This window comes from Tamandua tetradactyla, chromosome 13 (assembly GCF_023851605.1).
Source record: "Tamandua tetradactyla isolate mTamTet1 chromosome 13, mTamTet1.pri, whole genome shotgun sequence".
NCBI classification, from domain to species: domain Eukaryota; kingdom Metazoa; phylum Chordata; class Mammalia; order Pilosa; family Myrmecophagidae; genus Tamandua; species Tamandua tetradactyla.
The window spans coordinates 17,429,150-17,447,844 of NC_135339.1; the positions used below are offsets into that span (position 1 = coordinate 17,429,150).

General features: G+C 50.6%; 1 long non-coding RNA gene across 1 annotated transcript; it reads right to left on the reverse strand.

The window, feature by feature from the left end:
- Window positions 1-10,062: 10,062 nt before the first annotated feature.
- On the reverse strand, window positions 10,063-15,833 carry LOC143653038 (uncharacterized). Its single transcript, XR_013161044.1, has 3 exons — window positions 14,939-15,833; window positions 13,699-13,772; window positions 10,063-12,728 (listed from the first exon to the last, which is right to left on the reverse strand). It is a non-coding gene; the product is annotated as an uncharacterized LOC143653038 (long non-coding RNA).
- Window positions 15,834-18,695: the final 2,862 nt, after the last annotated feature.

Sequence of the window (18,695 nt, forward strand, 5' to 3'; positions counted from 1 at the left end):
CATTTCTTAGTACATTTGCATCGATTTAGAAAAAGAAATAAAAAGACAACAGAAAAAGAAATAAAATGATAATAGAGAAAAAAAAGACTATACATACCATACCCCTTACCCCTCGCTTTCATTTACCACTATTTCAAACTGAATTTATTTTAACATTTGTTCCCCCTATTATTTATCTTTATTCCATATGTTCTACTCTTCTGTTGATATAGTAGCTAAAGGGAGCATCAGACATAAGGTTTTCACATTCACAGAGTCTCATTGTGAAAGCTGTATTATTGTTCAATCATTATCAGGAAACATGGCTACTGGAACACAGCATTACATTTTTAGGCAGTTCTCTCCAGCCTCTCCACTACATCTTGAATAACAAGGTGATATCTACTTAATGTCTAAGAATAACCTCCAGGATAACTTCTTGAGTCTGTTTGGAATCTCTCAGTCATTGACACTTTGTCTCATTTTACTCTTCCCCCTTTGGTCGAGAAGGTTCTGTCAATCCCTTGATGTTAATTCTCAGCTTATTCTAGGGTTTTTCTCAGTCCCTTGATGCTGAGTCTCAGCTCATTCCAGGATCTCTGTTCCACGTTGCCAGGAAGGTCCACATCCCCGGGGGTCATGTCCCACGCAGAGAGGGGGAGGTTGGTGAGACTGCCCGTTGTGTTGGCTGCAGAGAGAGGCCACATCTGAGCAACAAAAGAGACTCTCTTGGGGGTGACTCTTAGGCCTAAATTTTAAGTAGACTTGACCTATCCTTTGTGGGGTTAAGTTTCATGTGAACAAACCCCAAGTTAAAGTTGCTTGTGAGAATATCAAGAATTCAACTTGGGGAAGTTGAATCTCTCCCCATAGAGAGTAGGTTTTTATGTGGGGGAGGAGGCAGATCCTGGGGTCCTGGGGGGCCAGGGCACAGCAGAGAAAAGATGGAGCAGGGGGTGTGTCAGGGAGTGGGGATGGGGGTTATTCTGGGTTGGAGGGAGCAAATGGGGGTGTCTCTGGCCTGAAAGGAAGAACTAGAGGAGGCTGGGGAGCCCTGCGGACTCACTGAAGCAGAGCGTGGTGCCACGTGAGGACCGGGCTCTGTGACTCTGAGCTCCTTTCAGCCCCGACAGGCCGGATCGCAGGCTCCAGGCTCTGTCCTGAGGGGCACAGCTGGCCTGGCGGAAAGCTCTGGGCTCCCTCCTCCACCCTTTGCTCTTGGCACAGCCCTCATCTGTCTGTCATAGTCTGTCTCCATGGAGCCAGAGGGCTCCCGTGCTGCCTGGGGCCAAGCAGTGCTCACAGAGGCCCAAGGTCAGACCTGTTTGTTTGGAGTTGTCTGGAGAGCAAAGCCAGAGGGAGAGGGGGTGAGGAGAGGGCAGCCGCGCCTGCTTGTGTGAGTGGCTGGGCAGCCCAGCCCCTTGCTGCTGCGCTGATCCCTGTGGGCTGCTGCATTGCCCGATCTCCCCTTCTCTTTGCTCTTTCTATGACTGGCCCTTTTTTTTTTTTTTTTTTTTTTTTTAAAGAGAGAGAAGGAGGAAAGGAAGGAAAGACAGAGAGAAGGAAGGAAGGATGGAAGGGAAACATTTTTAAACATTTTCTTGTTTTATTATATTTTGTTTGTTTGTTTGTTTTTTACATGGGCTGGGGCCGGGAATCGAACCGGGGTCCTCCGGCACGGCAGGCAAGCACTCTTGCCCGCTGAGCCACCGCGGCCCGCCCATGACTGGCCCTTTTATGATCTTCAGTTCTCAGATGGAAGGACACCTGCTCCGAGAGGCCCTCCCTGATTGCCCCTCACTTGATTATTTCACCTTCTGCTTGTTTCGTTGTGGCTGGGCATCTTATACACATTTACTCCATCCTTACAAGAACTGATTAGATGACACTTTTCTTTTACTTTATTTTGAACATCTTTATTGTTTAAAGTTTACCCATTAAAAATATTTTTATTGATAAAACAACATACAAACACAGACATTCTTAATATACAAATATTCCATACTAGGTGTACAGTCAATGGCTCACAATATCATCACATAGTTGTGTATTCATCATCATGATAATTTTTTAGAACATTTGTGTCACTCCAGAAAAAGAAATAAAAAGAAAAAACTCATATATACCATAGCCCTGACCCCTCCCTCTCACTGACCACTGGTATTTCCATCTATCCAATTAATTTTAACCTTTGTCCTCCCTATTATTTGTTTATTTTTTATCCATATTTTTTATTCATCTGTCCATACCCTAGATAAAGGGAGCATCAGCTACAAGGTTTTCACAATCACACAGTCACATTGTAAAAGCTATATCATTATACAATCGACTTTAAGAAACAAGGCTACTGGAACACAGCTCAACATTTCAGATACTTCCCTTTAGCCACTTAAATACACCATAAGCTGAACAGGGATATCTATATAATGCGTAAAAATAACCTCCAGGATAACCCCTCAACTCTGAAATCTCTCAGCCACTGAAACTTTATTTTGTTTAATTTCTCTCTTCCTCCTTTTGCTCAAGGTTTTCTCAATCCCTTGATGCCAGGTTTTGGCTCATCCCAGGATTTCTGTCCCACATTGCCAGGAAAATTTACACCCCTGGGAGTTATGTCCCATGTAGGGGGGTGGGGTGGGGAGGGCAATGGGTTCACTTGCCGTGTTGGCTTAGAGAGAGAGAGGCCACATCTGAGCAACAAAAGAGGTTCTCTGGGGGTGACTCTTAGGCCTAATTTTAATTGGCTTAGCCTATCCCTTGTAGGAATAAGTTTCATAGGGCTGAACCCCCAAATTGAGGGCTCAGCCTATTGAATTAGCTGCCCCCACTGCTTGTGAGAGTATCAGAAATTCTCCAAATGGGGAAGTTGAATCTTTCCTCCTTTCTCCCATTCCCCTAAGGGAACTTTGCAAATACTTCTTTATTCACTGTCCAAATCACTCTGGGATTTATTGGGGCATCATACTAACCTGGACAAACCAACAAACTCTCATGCTCTATATGAGATTCTACGTACTTACGGTGTCCACCTAAACTGACCATACAAGTTAAATTAGGAAATGTACTACCCCAAATATAAATTGTACCAAATAAACATCTTTCCCTTTGGCTTCATACAGAAGTTGAAATTTTAAAATATGGACGATATTATCCTGTATCCTGTATTCTGATTTACCGTAGTCCTGTCCAGATCAGCTACCTTCATATCTCTACTTGATGTCTGATCACTATTCAACTTTTTAAACAGTTCCTGTATGGGGTACTCCTGACTTTCATTGCTTCAGAGCTCTAACTCCGAGTCTCAGATAACCAGTGTTCTTAACTCAAATTCTCCAAGTTCTCATCAATGTCAGTTCATATCAGTGAGACCATACAGTATTTGTCCTTTTGTTTCTGGATGATCTCACTCCGCATAATGTCCTCAAGGTCCATCCGTCCTGTTACATGCTTCATGACTTTATTCTATCTTACAGCTACATAGTATTCCATCATATGTATATATCACAGCTTGTTTAGCCACTCATCCATTGATGGACATTTGGACTATTTCCATCTCTTGGCAATTGTAAATAATGTTGCTATAAACATTAGTGTGCAAATGTCTTTTTGTGTCCTTGCTCTCATGTCCTCTGGGTAGATACCTAGCAATGGTATTCCTAGATCACATGGCAATTCTATACTTAGCTTCCTGAAGAACCACCAAACTGCCTTCCACAGCAGTTGTACCATTTGACATTCCCACCAACAGTGGATAAGTGTGCCTCTTTCTCCACATCCTCTCCAGCACTTGTCGTTTTCTGTTTGGATTTTTTTTATAAAATTCACCCATTTTAAGTGTACAATTCAATGGCTTTCAATATGTTTTCAGAGTTGTATTACCATTGTCATAATTTTAGCACATTTTCATCATTTCCCAAAGAAATTTTGTAACCATTAGCAGTCATGCCCCACCCCCCACCTCAGCAACCCCCACATACCAAAAAAGTAGAGGAAATGGCACGGTGAGTTGCTATTATCCATTTTCCAACTGCAATCATTATCAAGTTCTTGTCCTTCCTTCTACTATCTGTTTTGGTTGCTGCTGTTACTGAAAGATTTAAAATCTTCTTACGCAAAGTATGAGTAAGATAGCTGACTACGTGGGCATGGGGGCATCGCCTGGGAATTAGGCAGAAATGCAGAGTCTCAGGTGCTGCCCCAGACCTGCTGAATCAGAATCTGCCTTTTAACAAGCTCCCAGGACCCTTGCATACACAGTGGCATTTGAATGGCTCTGGTATAAAGCAAACCCCAGACTTCATGGCCCCTTACCTTCGTGGATTTCAAGGAGCATCTCTGAAACGGGGGTGCTTTCTTCCATCATCACAGTGTCGTATCGTGAGCCACGATTCCCCAGGTGCTATTGTGACTTCCATTCCAAAAAGCGGGAACAGGCTGAGGAAGATCCTGCCCCTCACCTAGACCCTCCGTGGGAAAGGCACGGTGGGATTTGAACCTGAGCTTGTCTGGCTGTAGGTGCTTTTCCCCGCTCCCTCACTAATCTGAGCTGCTTCTGCAATATGCCGAGGCCGCTCAGTGTGGGCAGTCTCCCTCCTTTTACGAAGGGCAGCCTGGAGCCCTTTGTGGAGAGTTTCAGAGACACAGAGGCCCGTGGGTTACCCACTCTGGCCAAATGACCGCATGGTAACAGCCGTGCCTCGGAGCCACAGAAGGGAAAGCTGCTGCTTTGTCCTTCACAGAGCTTCCGCGACAGCCTGGGGCTCCCAGACCCAACTTGGCCACTGACCTGCTGCCACCTGGTCCTTTCCCCTCTTGGCACCCCTGCCTCTTCCTCTGGGAGGCCAGGGTCGGGGGATCTGGGCCTGGTCCCAAGATGGATGGCTGTGCTGAGTGCCGCCTTTCCAGTGTCCAGCTGGAGGGCCACTCTGGACCCCAGCATGGTGGGGCCTGCTGAATAATCCTGCCCCTTTTTCACTGTCTGGCAACCTGAACTGCAGGAGGAAGCTGGCGGTGTGTGGGGCGTGAGCTTGCTAAGAGGCACCCAGTGAGAAAAGGGGTAGGGGGAGCTCTTTGAATGTGTTCTGACAAAGTAGGACCAGGCCTGGTGTCCTGGAGGCCCCCTGGGGGGCCATGGCTGTATCCTGGGCATGGTCTTCGAGAAGCTGGCAGCCTGAAGTGGAGGGAACATTTGGAGATGTCACCAGCCCAGCATCAGCTCAAGTGGTCTAGACACCTCATTTCTTGGATGGATAAACTGAGGCAGCACAGCAAGAACTTGGGGCTTCTCGGGGTTTCTCTGGCCCTAAAAATGGAGCACCGTGTCCTGCCCAGATGAAAAGTCATCAGTGAGCTAGTGGGACTGTGCCAGCCACCCATGGCTCTCACCTGTCTGGAACAGGGCAACCCAACGCGGGTTCTGGGAACTCTGGGGTCAGGCAACCCTGATTGAAATGCCCCCAGCCCTGCCTCTTGTGAGGCGTGTGAGCTCGGGTGAAGTGGAGAGTAGCTCTGAGTCTCAGCTGTGTGTACTCACCACAGCACCATCTCAAAAACCAGCTGGGAAGGACTGAATATAGGTGAGCCATCTAGCCTACGGCAGTTGGTCAATACGCCAGCTGTTATTAATTGTTCTTTAATTAATAATCGTTAATGATTTTTAATTAGTGTCCTCGCTGTCAAAGCCCTGATGACCTATCAGGCTTGGAAGGCTCTTTGCAATCTGGCCCCTGCTTTCCCCTCCTGCTCTCAGTCTCCCTGCTCACCCCCTTTCTCTCTCTGTTTTATGTTCCTGCCCAGATGACCTTCACATCAATTTCCCAAATGGGTGTCTTACCTCCAGACCTGGGCCTGTCCTATAGCCTCGACCTGAAGCCTCTTGCCTCCCATACACATCTCTTGACCAATTCCTACTTTCTCAGTTTAGACCTTATATTCCTGAGATTGGGGTCCCATCCCGGGGCTGCCCCTGACTTACGCCATCAGCTTAGTATTCCATTGTCTGGATATTTGTCCATTTTCCCCAGCAGATTGTGGATTGGGGGCAGCAGGGAGGTGGTCCTGTCCATCACCATGTCCCAGCACCTAGTGTGGCACTCCCTTTGGAGGCTCCTGGGAGTATTAGCTGAACGATTGAAGGGATAGATGGTGTCTGTTGGCATCCAACAAATATCAAATGAGTACAGGCTAACTTGCAATGGAGGTCAAAGCTAGATACTCCATCGTGGCCATTTGGAGTCGGTGATGGTCAGGAAAGGCTTGCTAGAAGAAGTGAGGTTTAAATGTGGCCCTGGAGGAGACTGAGCAGACAGAGCGAAGGGAGCAGCATTTTAGTTGCTTTCAATAAATATTTATTAACATGCCTGACTTAAGGATTGGCTGTCTCTGATCTCAAGAAGTCCTTCACTTCTGCTATGTACTTGGGGAGATAAGCCTCATGTAGAATTTACATTTGAGATAAATATATTATTGATTAAGATGGAAAAAGCTATGGGAACTGGAGTGGAGATGCTAGGGGAAGCTTCAGAGAGGAGGTGCTATTTGAGCAGGGCTATGAAGGATGCATAGGAGTTCACACATTAGATGAGAGAGGGGAGACAGACTGTGCCAAAAGTATCAGCCAATGAAAAGTCACTGAGGGCAGAAATATGTTTGGGGGATGTTGCAAAGTACTATAGGACTGCTAGCAGGGTACTTGATGGGTTGGGGGCATAGTACAAAAACTCATGAATATCCTGGTATGGAGTTGAGATCTTATCCCATGGCTTGTTCATTTGAGTGTCTATTCCACAAATATTTATTGAGCACTTACACTTACTACTTGTCAGGCTCTGTGCTAGATGCTGGGCAGAAACCGGAGAAGAAAAAACACTTGGTCCCTGCCTTTGTGGAGTTTAGTGTCTAGAAGGAACCCATTGAAAACGCTTAAGCAATATGTCACACTGTCAGATCTGAATCCTACAAAAATGAACTCCTATGGTAGCTGAAATGGAGAATGGATTAGAAGGCAGAGACAGGAAAACTGGTCAGTAGGCGGATGGAAAAAGTACAGGCAAGACATGAGGGTCTGAGCCAGACCATTACCGAGGGGAATGGAGCAGAGGGGATGAGTGATGGCGTAGAGCTAGATGCACATTTTTTGTCCTCCTCCCATGAAGAGCTGGAGCCAGATTCTTGTCCCTTGAAGCTGGGCTGGCCTTAGTGACTTGCTTGATCATTGGAATGCGGCTTCAGTGATGTTCTGAAATCCCTGAGGTGGATCACGGGAGCCTTGGACCACCATGTTAGAAGGTGACTTCTCAAGGCCGCCATGCTGCAGAGACGATATGCAGGGCTCTAGAGGTCAGTCCCAGTTGACCTCTGCCTCCAGGTATCCCAGTCAAGGTGCCAGGCATAACCAGATTGAAGACCATGGAACCTTCAACTGGCCACAAGGTGACTATATTTGATGGCCTCCATGCACACTGCATGGAATACAAGAATCCCCAGCTGAGAGCCTTTCTGAATTCCTGATAAATAAAATCATTGGACATTAATAGGACAGTTTTTGTTTTAAACCTATAATTTTTAAAAACATTTTATTGAGATAGAGTCACGTACCATACAATCCACCCAGATGTCCGTGTGTCTGTGGATGGTTTATTGTTGGTAACAGATAATTGGAATGAGACAGAAGACGGATACCCTCAGTATGCAAAATCATCGGGCTGACCCAATAGACGTGAGGAAAAGTGGCAGAGTGACAGGAGGGAATGAGGGGAAAGGGCATGCAAGTTAGGGTTGCAGATTTAGCAAATCGAAACACAGAATGGTCAGTTAAATTTCAGATAAGGAACAAATACTTTTTTAGGATAGGTATGTCCCAAATGTTCTATGGAACATACTCATCCTAAAAAAATATTCATTATGCATCTGAAAATCAAATTTAACTGGGCATTCTGTATTTTATCTGTCAAGCCTAATCCAAGCAGGGGGAATGGCCTGTGTAAGGGCCTGGAGGTGGGGGTCCAGGAAGACTTCGGCCTGGGAGGAGGTTGTGGTGGATGAAGTGTGTACCCCAGTTTGGACATGTTCTTGGTCCTGGTCTGCAGTCTGGTGAGTGGGGACCCACTGCAGATAAGATCTCTTCAAGAGATCACTTCAGTTCAGGTGTGGCCCCATGGAGTCAGGTTGAATAGGAGACCTTTATAAGCAGAGTGAAGATTAGAGAGAGAAGCCATAGGGAGCAGCCCAAAGCTGAAAGTTAACAGACCCTGGAAGAGCAAGAAGAAGCTGCCGCGTGTGTTGCCATTTGATAGAAAAGCCAAGGACCAAGGATCACCGGCAGCCAACCCCAGAGTGCCACAGTCTGCAGGGAGGAAGCGTCATCTTGCTGATGCCTTGCTTTTGAACTTCTCTTAGATTCAAAACCATGAGCCAATAAATTCCCATTGTTTAAACTAACCCATTGTATGGTATTTGTTTTAGCAGCTAGAAAATAAAAACTGGAGCCCTGAAAGCCTGGCCAGGGAGTCTGGCGGTGATGTTGGTGGCTGCACAGGCTGCAAGATCCATCTTGGGACCTGGTACAGGTGTCCTGGCAGGTGTCTTGACAGCAGTTGGACCTGGAGACCCTGGCCGGAGCCCCAGTCTATGTACGCTGCTGGTGACCGGGGACAGGGCAAATGCCAGCTCCATCTGCCTCTGACCCGGCACCTCCCTGCAGCCTGTGAGCAATGCTGGCCTGCTAAGAGCTCCCTGCGTGGCAGGCTGCCTTCCCGGGCTGCTGTTTCCGTAATCTGCAGACCTTGCCTCTGCATCTTTAGAGAGCTGACACAAGCAGCTCAGTCCTGGGAGCCATTGCTGGTGTGTGGAGAGCTCCCTTGAGCAAGGTTGGGCTGAGGCATCGAGGAAACAGACTGGCTGATCTGCGGGGTGGGCTGGGGAGTCACAGGGCCGCGGATGGGAGGAGCAGCCCTCCATTCTGTCCCTGCGGTTACGCTCCTGGTCTCCCAGGGTGCTAGGACATTTCCAACCCTGAGGCTACAGGAAACCACTGAGAGGGTCACGTTCAGGTTGCTGCTCTGGAATTTGCCAGCCTGTCCTGGGAAGAGTGGACCCCGGGGTTCCCAGGTGTGGTCCCCGGACACTCCAAAAGCCATCTCTCATGTCTCCCATGTGCTGAGGGAGCTGCCCCTCCTGGGTCCACACACAGGGCCCCCACTGTTCCCGGCCTGTGGTGGGAAGTCCTGCTACAGTGCCAGCTCCTCCCTTCTGGGGCAGCCCTCTGTCTATGACCTACAGTGGCTCCCTATTGCCCAGGCATCAGCAGGAATGGCCTGGCTGCCTCACATTGCCTGACCCCAGCCTGCCAATGGTCTTGTCTCCAGCGAATCCAGGCACACTGCCCTGGTCAGCAGGGACCCCTTCTCTCTGCTGCTGCTACCTTGTTTAGATGGCACCTGTGAGTGAACATGTGACCATGGACACAAGACCCCAGGTTTCCAAGACTCTGCTGCCTCATCACCCATTCTGACCAGTGCTGCTGCTTTCCCTTCCTCTTCCAGAGAGCGTGAACCTCCAGTGAGAGAGCCATTGTGAAAGCAGTGAGACAACCTGTTTTATAGCTAACAGGGATTGATTTTATCTCTATTGGAGCACAGCATTGTTTGTTGTTTGTTTGTTTGGAGTAGAAGGTGCTGGTTTGTGGGATGGGAGGATAAATTGTTCGCTTGGCTTTGAGCAAGAGCCATGGGGGCTGAATGAGAAAGAATTTTCCATGAAGATGAGATACAGGTGGGACTGGCGAGGGGGTGGGAAGGCTGTTCCAAGCGGCAGGGGCAGCCCGCAGAGCCACTGGGCAGCATGTGAGGCTGACCTGTTTGTGGGTAAGTAAGTAGTCCTGAGACGCCGACACCCCCGACACCCCCGACACCCCGGCTGGGTGAAGGCGGGCGGGCCGGGGCGGGGAGCCCGGGAGTGCAGGGTCACCCTGGGGTCAGTGTGGGAAGGCCTTTGAATGCCAGCCCGAGGAGTCTGGACTTCATCCACCTGACAGTGGGGAGGGAGGCTTTTAACAGGAGAGTGGCATGACAAAGGCATGCCTTGGCTCTCTGCTTCTGCCTCTGCGCCTGGCGCTGTCTTCTCAACAAGCTGTCCCCACGTGCTCTTGGTATCCCACACAAGTACAGCGATGGTGGCAGGGCACACCTGATGCTCCTGCGGCCGGCTGGGGTGGAGGCACCTTTCCTGTCTGCTGGCCGTCCCCTCTGTTCCCAGAGCTGACCACCAGCCACCACCAAATCTCAGAGATCAGCTGAGCCCGCACCCAACCACGCTCCTGTCCCCTCTGTGATGTTGGCATGAGATACTCAAATGCCACCCCAACAGGGATTGACCTTCATCTCTGGGGTCAAATCAGCTGGGTGAGCCAAGTCATGACTCCATTTGTTTCTCCTGGATGAGACTCAAGTTTAGTGACAGTCACAGACTATCCCCCTCCTCCCTCACTTCAGGAGAGTCATCGTAGTAGCTGAATCTGGCAGCTCTGGCCTGTTTTTATTTTTAACAACTGGTGTTGTCTTGTGGCCGGAGGTTAAATGCACCATGCGCAAAGAAGAAGGCAGAGGTGGGGGTGTGTGTGCCTTTAGGGTCTCATCCAGAGGGGATACAGGCTTCCTAGGAGCCTTTTGGAGACCTCAAGACCTACCCTCATTCATACTTCCAGGAATTCTGTAGGTCATAACTTAAAAAGCCTAAGGAGAATCCCAGTTCTATCCTTCACTCTATAGAGGGGGAAACTAAGGCCAGGAGAGGGGAGGGCCCAGCTAAGATCACATAGGGTTGTCTGCAGCTCTAGGAACAGATCCCAACCTCCTGCTACTCAGTGGGTATGTTTCTCCTGGCCACAGCCTGGTCCAGTGCATGGGGACTAACCTGAATTAGGGAGAGTATGGAAAGGCAGGTGCCTGGGGTCTGGGATGAATCTGGGAAGAGGGGCAAGAGAGCAGGTGATAGAGCTGGGTGGAAAGTTGGGACTGAGCTGCCAGGGGACCATCTTTGGCTTTGATTTGGCCAAAACTTGCACAGTGCTCCTGGTTCTAAAACATTGGTGGTATCCCCAACTCACCCACCCACCCACTTGTGGACCAGGAAGGGAGCTCAATCTAAGAAAGGCTATCAAATATTTTCAAAGGGTGGAGGAGGAGCCACCTTTAGCCTCTGCCTGGAGCAGGATTTGAGGAAGATAAAAAGAAAGTAGCATTAGCTGGGCACCCACTGTATGCCAGGCATCTTTCTCATCTCTAGGTAAGCTCTGCTAAGTATCTAATAAGTTCGGGTGCCAAGGATACAGGAACCAAAAGAGACTCCTAACTAATGGAGAAGGTCACATAAACAAGTACTTTTGATAGACTAATTTTACACACAGAGCAGAACATCTAATCTTGGACGGGAGGAGGAGGTAATCAGCAAAGTCTTCCTGGAGGAAGAGGCAGCTGAGATAAGACGTGAAAGAGGGGAGAATTAAGCAGATCAAAAATGAGACAGGGTGCTTTTGGCTGATGGAACAGCTGAACACAATCAGAGAGGCGAGAAGCTGGGCAAGGAGGTAACCGCTTTATGCTGTGGTGCGGCAGAAGAGGAGACTGGAGGGCTCAGGGGAACTGGGTCTGGGGGCAGGGCAGCCACCCATAGCAGTCTGACTTCATCCTACGGGTTTTTTAAAGCTGGATCATGGCTCATCTGGCTTTGGGTTTTAAAAGATGGCCCTGTCAGTGGTGTGGGGGCTGAGTCAGAATGAGCAGAGGGAAGGGCAGGGGAGACTGTTGCAATAACCCAGGAAAGAGTTGATGAGGACTTAACCTTGGGCTGTGGTAGTGGGGAAGGAGGGGAGAAGAATGAGCTGAAAAACATGTGGGAGGTCAAGTTGTCTGGACCCAGTGACTGAGAGGCTGCACGGGATGAGGGAAAGGGAGGAGTCAGGGGTGGCCTTGTGAGTTGGGCGGACAGTGAGGCAATCCCTGCCAGAGGAATTCAGGGGGTGGAGCAAACTCAAGGCTGATCTCAGGTTGAGACACAGCAAGAGTTTTAGGTGCCCATGAGATGTTAAGGTGGTGACAGAACCCCAGCAGGAAGCTGGGAACCCAGGGCCTGCAGTTCAGGAAAGAGTCCTGAGTTAGAAATAAAGACTTGAAATTGGTGGGCACATGGAGACGGCTGAAAACACATGGGTGGCGAGATTGGTCAGTAAAGCTCTGTGGAGGGAGAAGAGCCTCAGGCCCTGTGAGCCTTCATTTTTAGGAGATGGGTGGAGGAAGGGAGGGTTCCGTGGGAGGTGAAGGGAAGAGTTAAGAGGCAGGAGTGGGTGCAGAAAGAGTGTTGTCATGCAGGCCAAGTGAGGAAATAGCCAAAGAGCTTGGTTCACTGTGTCTAAGATAGTAGAGCCAGCTGGTGAGAAATGGAAAAGGCCCATCAGGTCTTTTAGGAGGAGGAAGAATCAGGGCCTAGGGAAAGTTTCCTTAAGATGGGAGAGACAGGAGCATGTTTGGAGGCTTGGAGGAAGGGGACAGGTCCTGGTACGAAGGGAGCTTCAGCAGACCCGGGAGATATGGGATTCTTGATAGAAGTTCCAGAGGGATGGACACAGCACATAATTAGGAGGGTTGCCCCTTAGGCAGAAGAACTACATTCTTTACTCTTGGATTCTGGACAGAAGATTATCAGGATGGGTGCGGGTGGCTGTGTCGGAGATGGGCAGGGCCAGCAGGTCACACCTGGAAACATTATGCATTTTATGAAGTCAGGTGTCTCTAGGAATGGAGGTGAACAGAATAGATAGAGGTCATGAGAAGAGGGGTGAAAGTCAATGAAGTAAAGAATCTGTGAGGAAAATGGAGAGGGAAGTTGGCCAAGTTAGGGTGGAAGACTTTGGGGTCATGAGAAGAGCGTCCAGCTGATGCTGGAGACCCCAGATTTACATTGGTCCCAAATCTTCATCCTTTGGGATCTTGCCAGCCTGAGCTTACACTGTAAAGATAGAGGTTGTGTTGGCCAGAGTGAAGTTAGGCTGGATGAATTACATGATGGGTGGGGTGCAAAGGAATCAGGGGGTGTTGGCGATAGGGTCATTCAGATAACCAAGCCATAGGAACAATAAGAGGTTGTGCTCAGAGGAAAAGACATTTTTGAGTTAAATGGAGGAAGAGAAGCAGTTCAGAGAGATGACATGATGCAGGTGGGGTCATGGGATTAGTTACTGGAAGAGAGTGGGGGAAAAGCTCTCTGGAGAGAGGGAGGGTCCAGGGTGCTGGATGGTGACCCCCACAGATGCTGAAGACCATCAGGCTAATGGCAGGGCTCAGAAGGGGAAAGTGATGATTGAAGTCAGGTAGTCAAGAACTGAAGAAGGGGTGCTGGGAAGGTGGGATCAGAGAGACACGAGGAGTCGGTGAATGTAACAGAGTCGGGTGGCATGAAGCCCAGAGGACAAGAGTCTTTATGTGGGGTTGATGGAATCACGGTCTGGAAACAACACGGGGAATGTGAAGACGGTGTGGAGACCCCCAAGGTGTGTGAGATGTGGGGCAGAAACAAAGTCCCCTGGATGGAGGGGGTGTTCTTAAAGGAACTGGGGTTCTAGAAGGGCCCGTAGGGAGGTTTGGGAAGGACAATGGGTTGGGGCACAGAGAGGCACACAGCAGTGAAGGGAGAGGTGGGCAAAGGAGATGCATTGTGAGCTCTTACCAAGTATGCTACAGGTGAGGAGCCTGGTGCAAGATCTCCTAGAGGCAGGAAATGAAGGATGAAGGGGAGCTTTCCTGGTGAATAAAGGAGACGGGTGCTTAACAATAGGAAGCAGCCTGCATAAAGGCCCATTCATTCATTCCACAAACACTTACTGAGGAAATGTTTTTCAGCTTGGGATCCATCAGTGAACAAAATGAAGATTCCTGCCCTTGTGGAACTTATATTCCAGCTCAGGAGCCAGAAAAAAATAAAAAAACATGATAAGAAGTAAATGTTTGAGTATGTTGGGTGATGAGGCTATGGAACAAAGCAAAAAGGATCAAAACTCTGCAGGTAGAGTAGGGCAAGGTGGGGGGAATGGGTTGAAATGTAACAAGCGGTGGTCAGGGCAGCCCGAGGTTAAGTTGGGTACTGGGTCTGTGGAGAATCCTACATAATTTGACATAAGTGGGCATATGGATGGGGCATCTGTATGGGCTTCTCTGATGGATGGACTGTGGGAAGACTTTTAGTAAGAAGAATCTTCCAGAGTGGGTGAGAAGTGATGGGGACAGGAAGGAGGAGAAAATGAATACTCATGGGCTCCTGGTGAGTACCAAGAACTCTGCTAGGGACTCCCTTTTTAGTGGGTCTCTATTAGCCCTTATGACAACTTTATGAGTTAGGAAAGAACAGTCCCTAGTTGACAAACATTGGTGGCAATGCCAACGCGAGCTAACATTCAGTGCTGCCCTGAACAACTGGCCTGGATTTCTCTGGTGCATCATTTCAAAACTGCTACCGAGGTCAGCACTGTTATCTCTATTTTCTGATAAAGAGTCTGAGGGTCAGAAGTATTAGCACAGAGGCCAAGAGCATGAACTCTGGAGTCAACCTGCTGGACTGGCTCCCCCTCTTAGCTCTGTGACCTCAGGCAGTTCCTTAACCTTTCTGGGCTCATCTTTCTTTTCTGAGAACAGGAATAATAAAAGTACCCGCCTATATGTAGGGGTCTGGTGAGGATGAAATGCGATAATATATTGAACACTTGTGGAACAGGGCCCATGCAGAGTAGGGACAGTGCTCCTGTCCTTACTGACCAGGGTCACTCAGGAGGAAGGGGGAAGAGCAGGGTTTCGGACCCAGGTCACTCTGATTCCAGGCTAAACGTTCTGCCGCCTTCTCCCTGCTGTCCCTTGCCTGTGGTCACCCCCAGTGGGTCTGGGCCATGGCAGGATTGTCCCCAGTCTCCTCTCACCTGACCTTTTGTCCTGCTGGGGATGGGCTGACCCAGGCTGAAGAGGATGGCCTGTGCAGCCCCCGCCAGGCCTGCTGCTCTGCTGTGGGCATGTGACATATTGTGGCGTGATGTTTTCGCCTCATGGTGCAAGACGTGACTCAGAAGGCCATGCTGGGTAAATGAGTTTCTTGGATTTGCCCATTTCATCCCCTGCGTTCCTTTGAATTTCTCTGAATCAGACTTTATATCTGGCTCTGCCATTCACCAGCCTTGTTTATGCAGAAAACAGCCCCACATTTCCAACTTGCTCAACAGCCATGAAGATTCATTTTTGGCCCAGGGAGGGGAGCAAAAGAGGGGGGGGGGGAAGAATAGGAAGGATGGAAAGGAAAGGAAAAATGGGGCGGGGGGGGGAGAGAAAGAAAGAAAGAAAAAAGAAATCCAGCAATGATCAAAACAACCTCTCCTTCTTGTGGAATCTGGGCAGTCTCCAGGATAATGTCTTTCCACCGTGGCTCCCCCCCTCCCTCCTAGGCTGTTCTCACAGGAAGCAAATCCTGGAGCATTTTCAATGTGCCCCTCCAGGCAGCACAATGGGGCCCTTGATGCCTTGGAACCGTGCTTCCTCCAGTTATCCGGAGCCTTCCTCCCAGCCCTTCTGGAGCCGCTCTGGGGAGGCTGCAGGCGTGGTGAGGAATGGGGACCGTCTCCGGGAAGTGGGGGGCGGCGGTGGGGTGACAGGTCTGCGGGGTGATCCCGAGCCCCACGAGGGAAGCCCATTAGCCAAATAACAGGTTTGGAGCCGACTGTTTTGCCAAGGTACCCGACATTTCCCCAGCTCCTCCATCGGGGGCGGGGAGCCGGGAGGGAGGGAGGGAGGGAGGGAGGGAGGAGAGGATCCAATTACAAGCTGCTCCCTCCCGGGCTCCGGGAGGTGGCGTCCCCGTCGCAGGGCGGGGCTTCCGCGCGCCGACCCTACCGGGCGGCCGGGGGCCGCGGCTCACCCGGGCTGACACAGCGGCGGGGCGGCCCCTCCCGCCCGCGCGGGGCTCAGCTGCCGCACTGTGTATTGTGGAGGCGGCCTCCGCGCGCCCCGCCCACCCCCCTCCCCACCCCGCCCCTGTCTTCCCTCCTCCCGAGAGAAAGAGGAGCCCGTCCGGGGAGAGGAATGAGTCCTGAATAAACAAACAGCGCGGGGGGAGCTGCCCCTCGGAGCCGACTTCCTGGCCTCGGCGCTCCGGCCTCCTGGTGGGGCACAGAAGCCGGGCTGGCGGGGCGGACGGGCGCTGCCCAGGGCGGGGTGTGTGCGGGGCGGGGGGTGGGGGGTGGGCAGGACCCCAGTTCCCAGGCGGGACTTGCGCCACAGCTCTCAGGAGCGCCCTGCCCACTAGAGTAAGTGTGACATGACGTCCCTCCACCTCCGTGTGCGTGCGGTGCTGAGGGTTGTAAGCCTGAGCCTCTCGTGCTTGACAAAAGCCATACACCACCGACAGGCATGTGGTGTGGGGGGGGGGCGGAGGGCTGCTCTCCCACCGGGAATGCGTGTGTGAGTGCGTGTGTGAGTGTCTGTTGAATTCTGAGGGTGTGGTTTCTCCCATATGCATGTGTCTGCCGCAGACACAGTGACACTGAGAGGACCTGAATATATGGTGTGTGTGTGTGCGTGTGTGTGTGTGTGTGTGTGTGTGTGTGTGTGTGGGTGTGTGTGGGTGGGTGGTATAGGTCTGGAGTGCATGTCCATGTCTGGGTTGGGGGCCTCTGTGTGTGTGTGTGTGTGTGTGTTGTTACGTGACAATTTTTCTGACTCTGAATTTGCTTCTGCCACTTTAAGGCTTGAGACTCTTTCTTTGTGCTTAGTACTTCTCTTTCTTTTCTCCACTCTGTGAACCTGTGGGTCATTTGGGGCCATCTCTCCCTGTTAGTGAGGTTCCAGGGCCCCGGCAGACCTCTGGGGCCGGGCCTGGCTGGTCTCAGTGTGCAGCCAGCTGTGGCCACACACAGGCTGACAGCGCTGACTCATGCTGACCACGAGAGCTGGGCTCAGTCTGACCAGGGCCCGGGCTGGGTGAGCCCCTGCCATGGGGAGGGCATTTGGGGCCAGGCCTGGGGGAGCTGTCATGAGCTTCTGAGGTTGGGGAGCGGGCTTGGGCCAGCACAGATGTTCTGGGGGCTTCTGGCACAGAGAGGGGCCTCTCCCTCCTGGGGTTGGAGGCAGAGGCAGGAATTTCTCTCCACTGCCTTGGCAACCATACACCCTCAGATGGGCCCACCCCTGGGCCAGTGCTTCAGGAAGAGAATGGGGAGACCCAGGCATGGCGGTGGCTGAAGCTACAGGCCCCAGGCTCCTCCATACGTACCTGTGTGAGGGATTTGGGTATCTGATGGGCAGCTGCTCAGCCTCTGCAGGACACCCTAGGTTCCTGCTCTACTTTACTACATTTTGCCTCATGCCAAAGCATCCCTTATATACCTCCCTGTCAAACCCCACTGCTCGCAGCATCCAGCACCCTGCCAGCACCCACTCTGCTTCCTCTCCAGAGGCCTGCCCCTAAAGCTCCCCAGCCTCCTGCTTCGGGAGATTTGCATGCAGGGACAGTCCCCTCTGAAGCGTGGTGTGGTCTTGCTGCTCACTTCCCATTTATCATCTGCAACTTTGCAGCCCATTACCAGCGCCTACTTGCTTGATTTGGTCTCCTGACGCCAGAACCATGGCGTTGATGTGGTCCTGACTGGGAAGGCAGGCTCTGTGAATAGCAGGCCAACCCTGGCCCAGTTTCTCACCTCCTCTCCACCCTCAGCTGGCAAGGAGTAGGCCAAAAGAATATGATGAGCACAGGTTGGGAGGCAGGTAATTGTGGGTTCAAAGTCTGGCTCCTTTACTTGCTAGCTGTGTGCCCTAAGGAAATCATTTAACATCTCTGAACTTCTCTTTCCTGTTCTTTAAAATGTACATACTGACTCAGACCTCATGAGGTAGCTGTAAAAATTAAGGTCAGAGAATGCCTGTAGTCCCGAGCACAGGGTTTGGCACAGATTAGGGCCTCAAGAAAGGAAAATTCACTCTCTGGCCCATCCCTAGTCCTGTCTTGAACCTGGATCATTGGGGTCCAGAAATTCTCCCTGCCCCAGAAAGGTGTTGGACAACTTAGGCCTTGTCTGGAATTTGAGGACCCAGAAGGAGTCCCACACAGTAGTTGGGGGTCTCTGAGTTCCAGGGTGACGTGGGGGCTGGCCAGGCCTTTAGAGCCATATAGGTTTAGGAAGAACAGCTGGAACCCATAGCATCTCTTTGGCACTTTCCCTATGGGGAGAAGTTTCCATTGGTCATATTCTGCCTGCACCTGGGCAGGTCTTGAGCTGCAGACAGGTTTTGTTTGGTCCACTTGAGATTAAAAAATCAGGCAATACTTAAGAGTAAGACATTTCATATGAAAATGTGGATTTTCAGTTTCTCTTCAATAATCAGGAGATTTGGCCACACTGGGCTCACATTTCTGTGTGGCATCTGTGGGCTGTGGCTTAGCAGCCTGACCCCCTTTGGGCAGGACATGTGTTCTGCAGTTTCCTGCAGTCCCCACCACTCCCTATCACCTTGGTCCTCAAACTTTAGCTTACAGGAAAATCACACAGAGGCTTGTTAAGCATAGCGTGCCGGGACCCACACCTGGAGTTTCTTTTGCAGTAGGTCTGGGTTGGACCTAAGAATGTACATTTCTAACCAGTTCTCAGGTCCTACTGTTGCTGTTGGTCCAGGGACCATGCTTTGAGAACATCT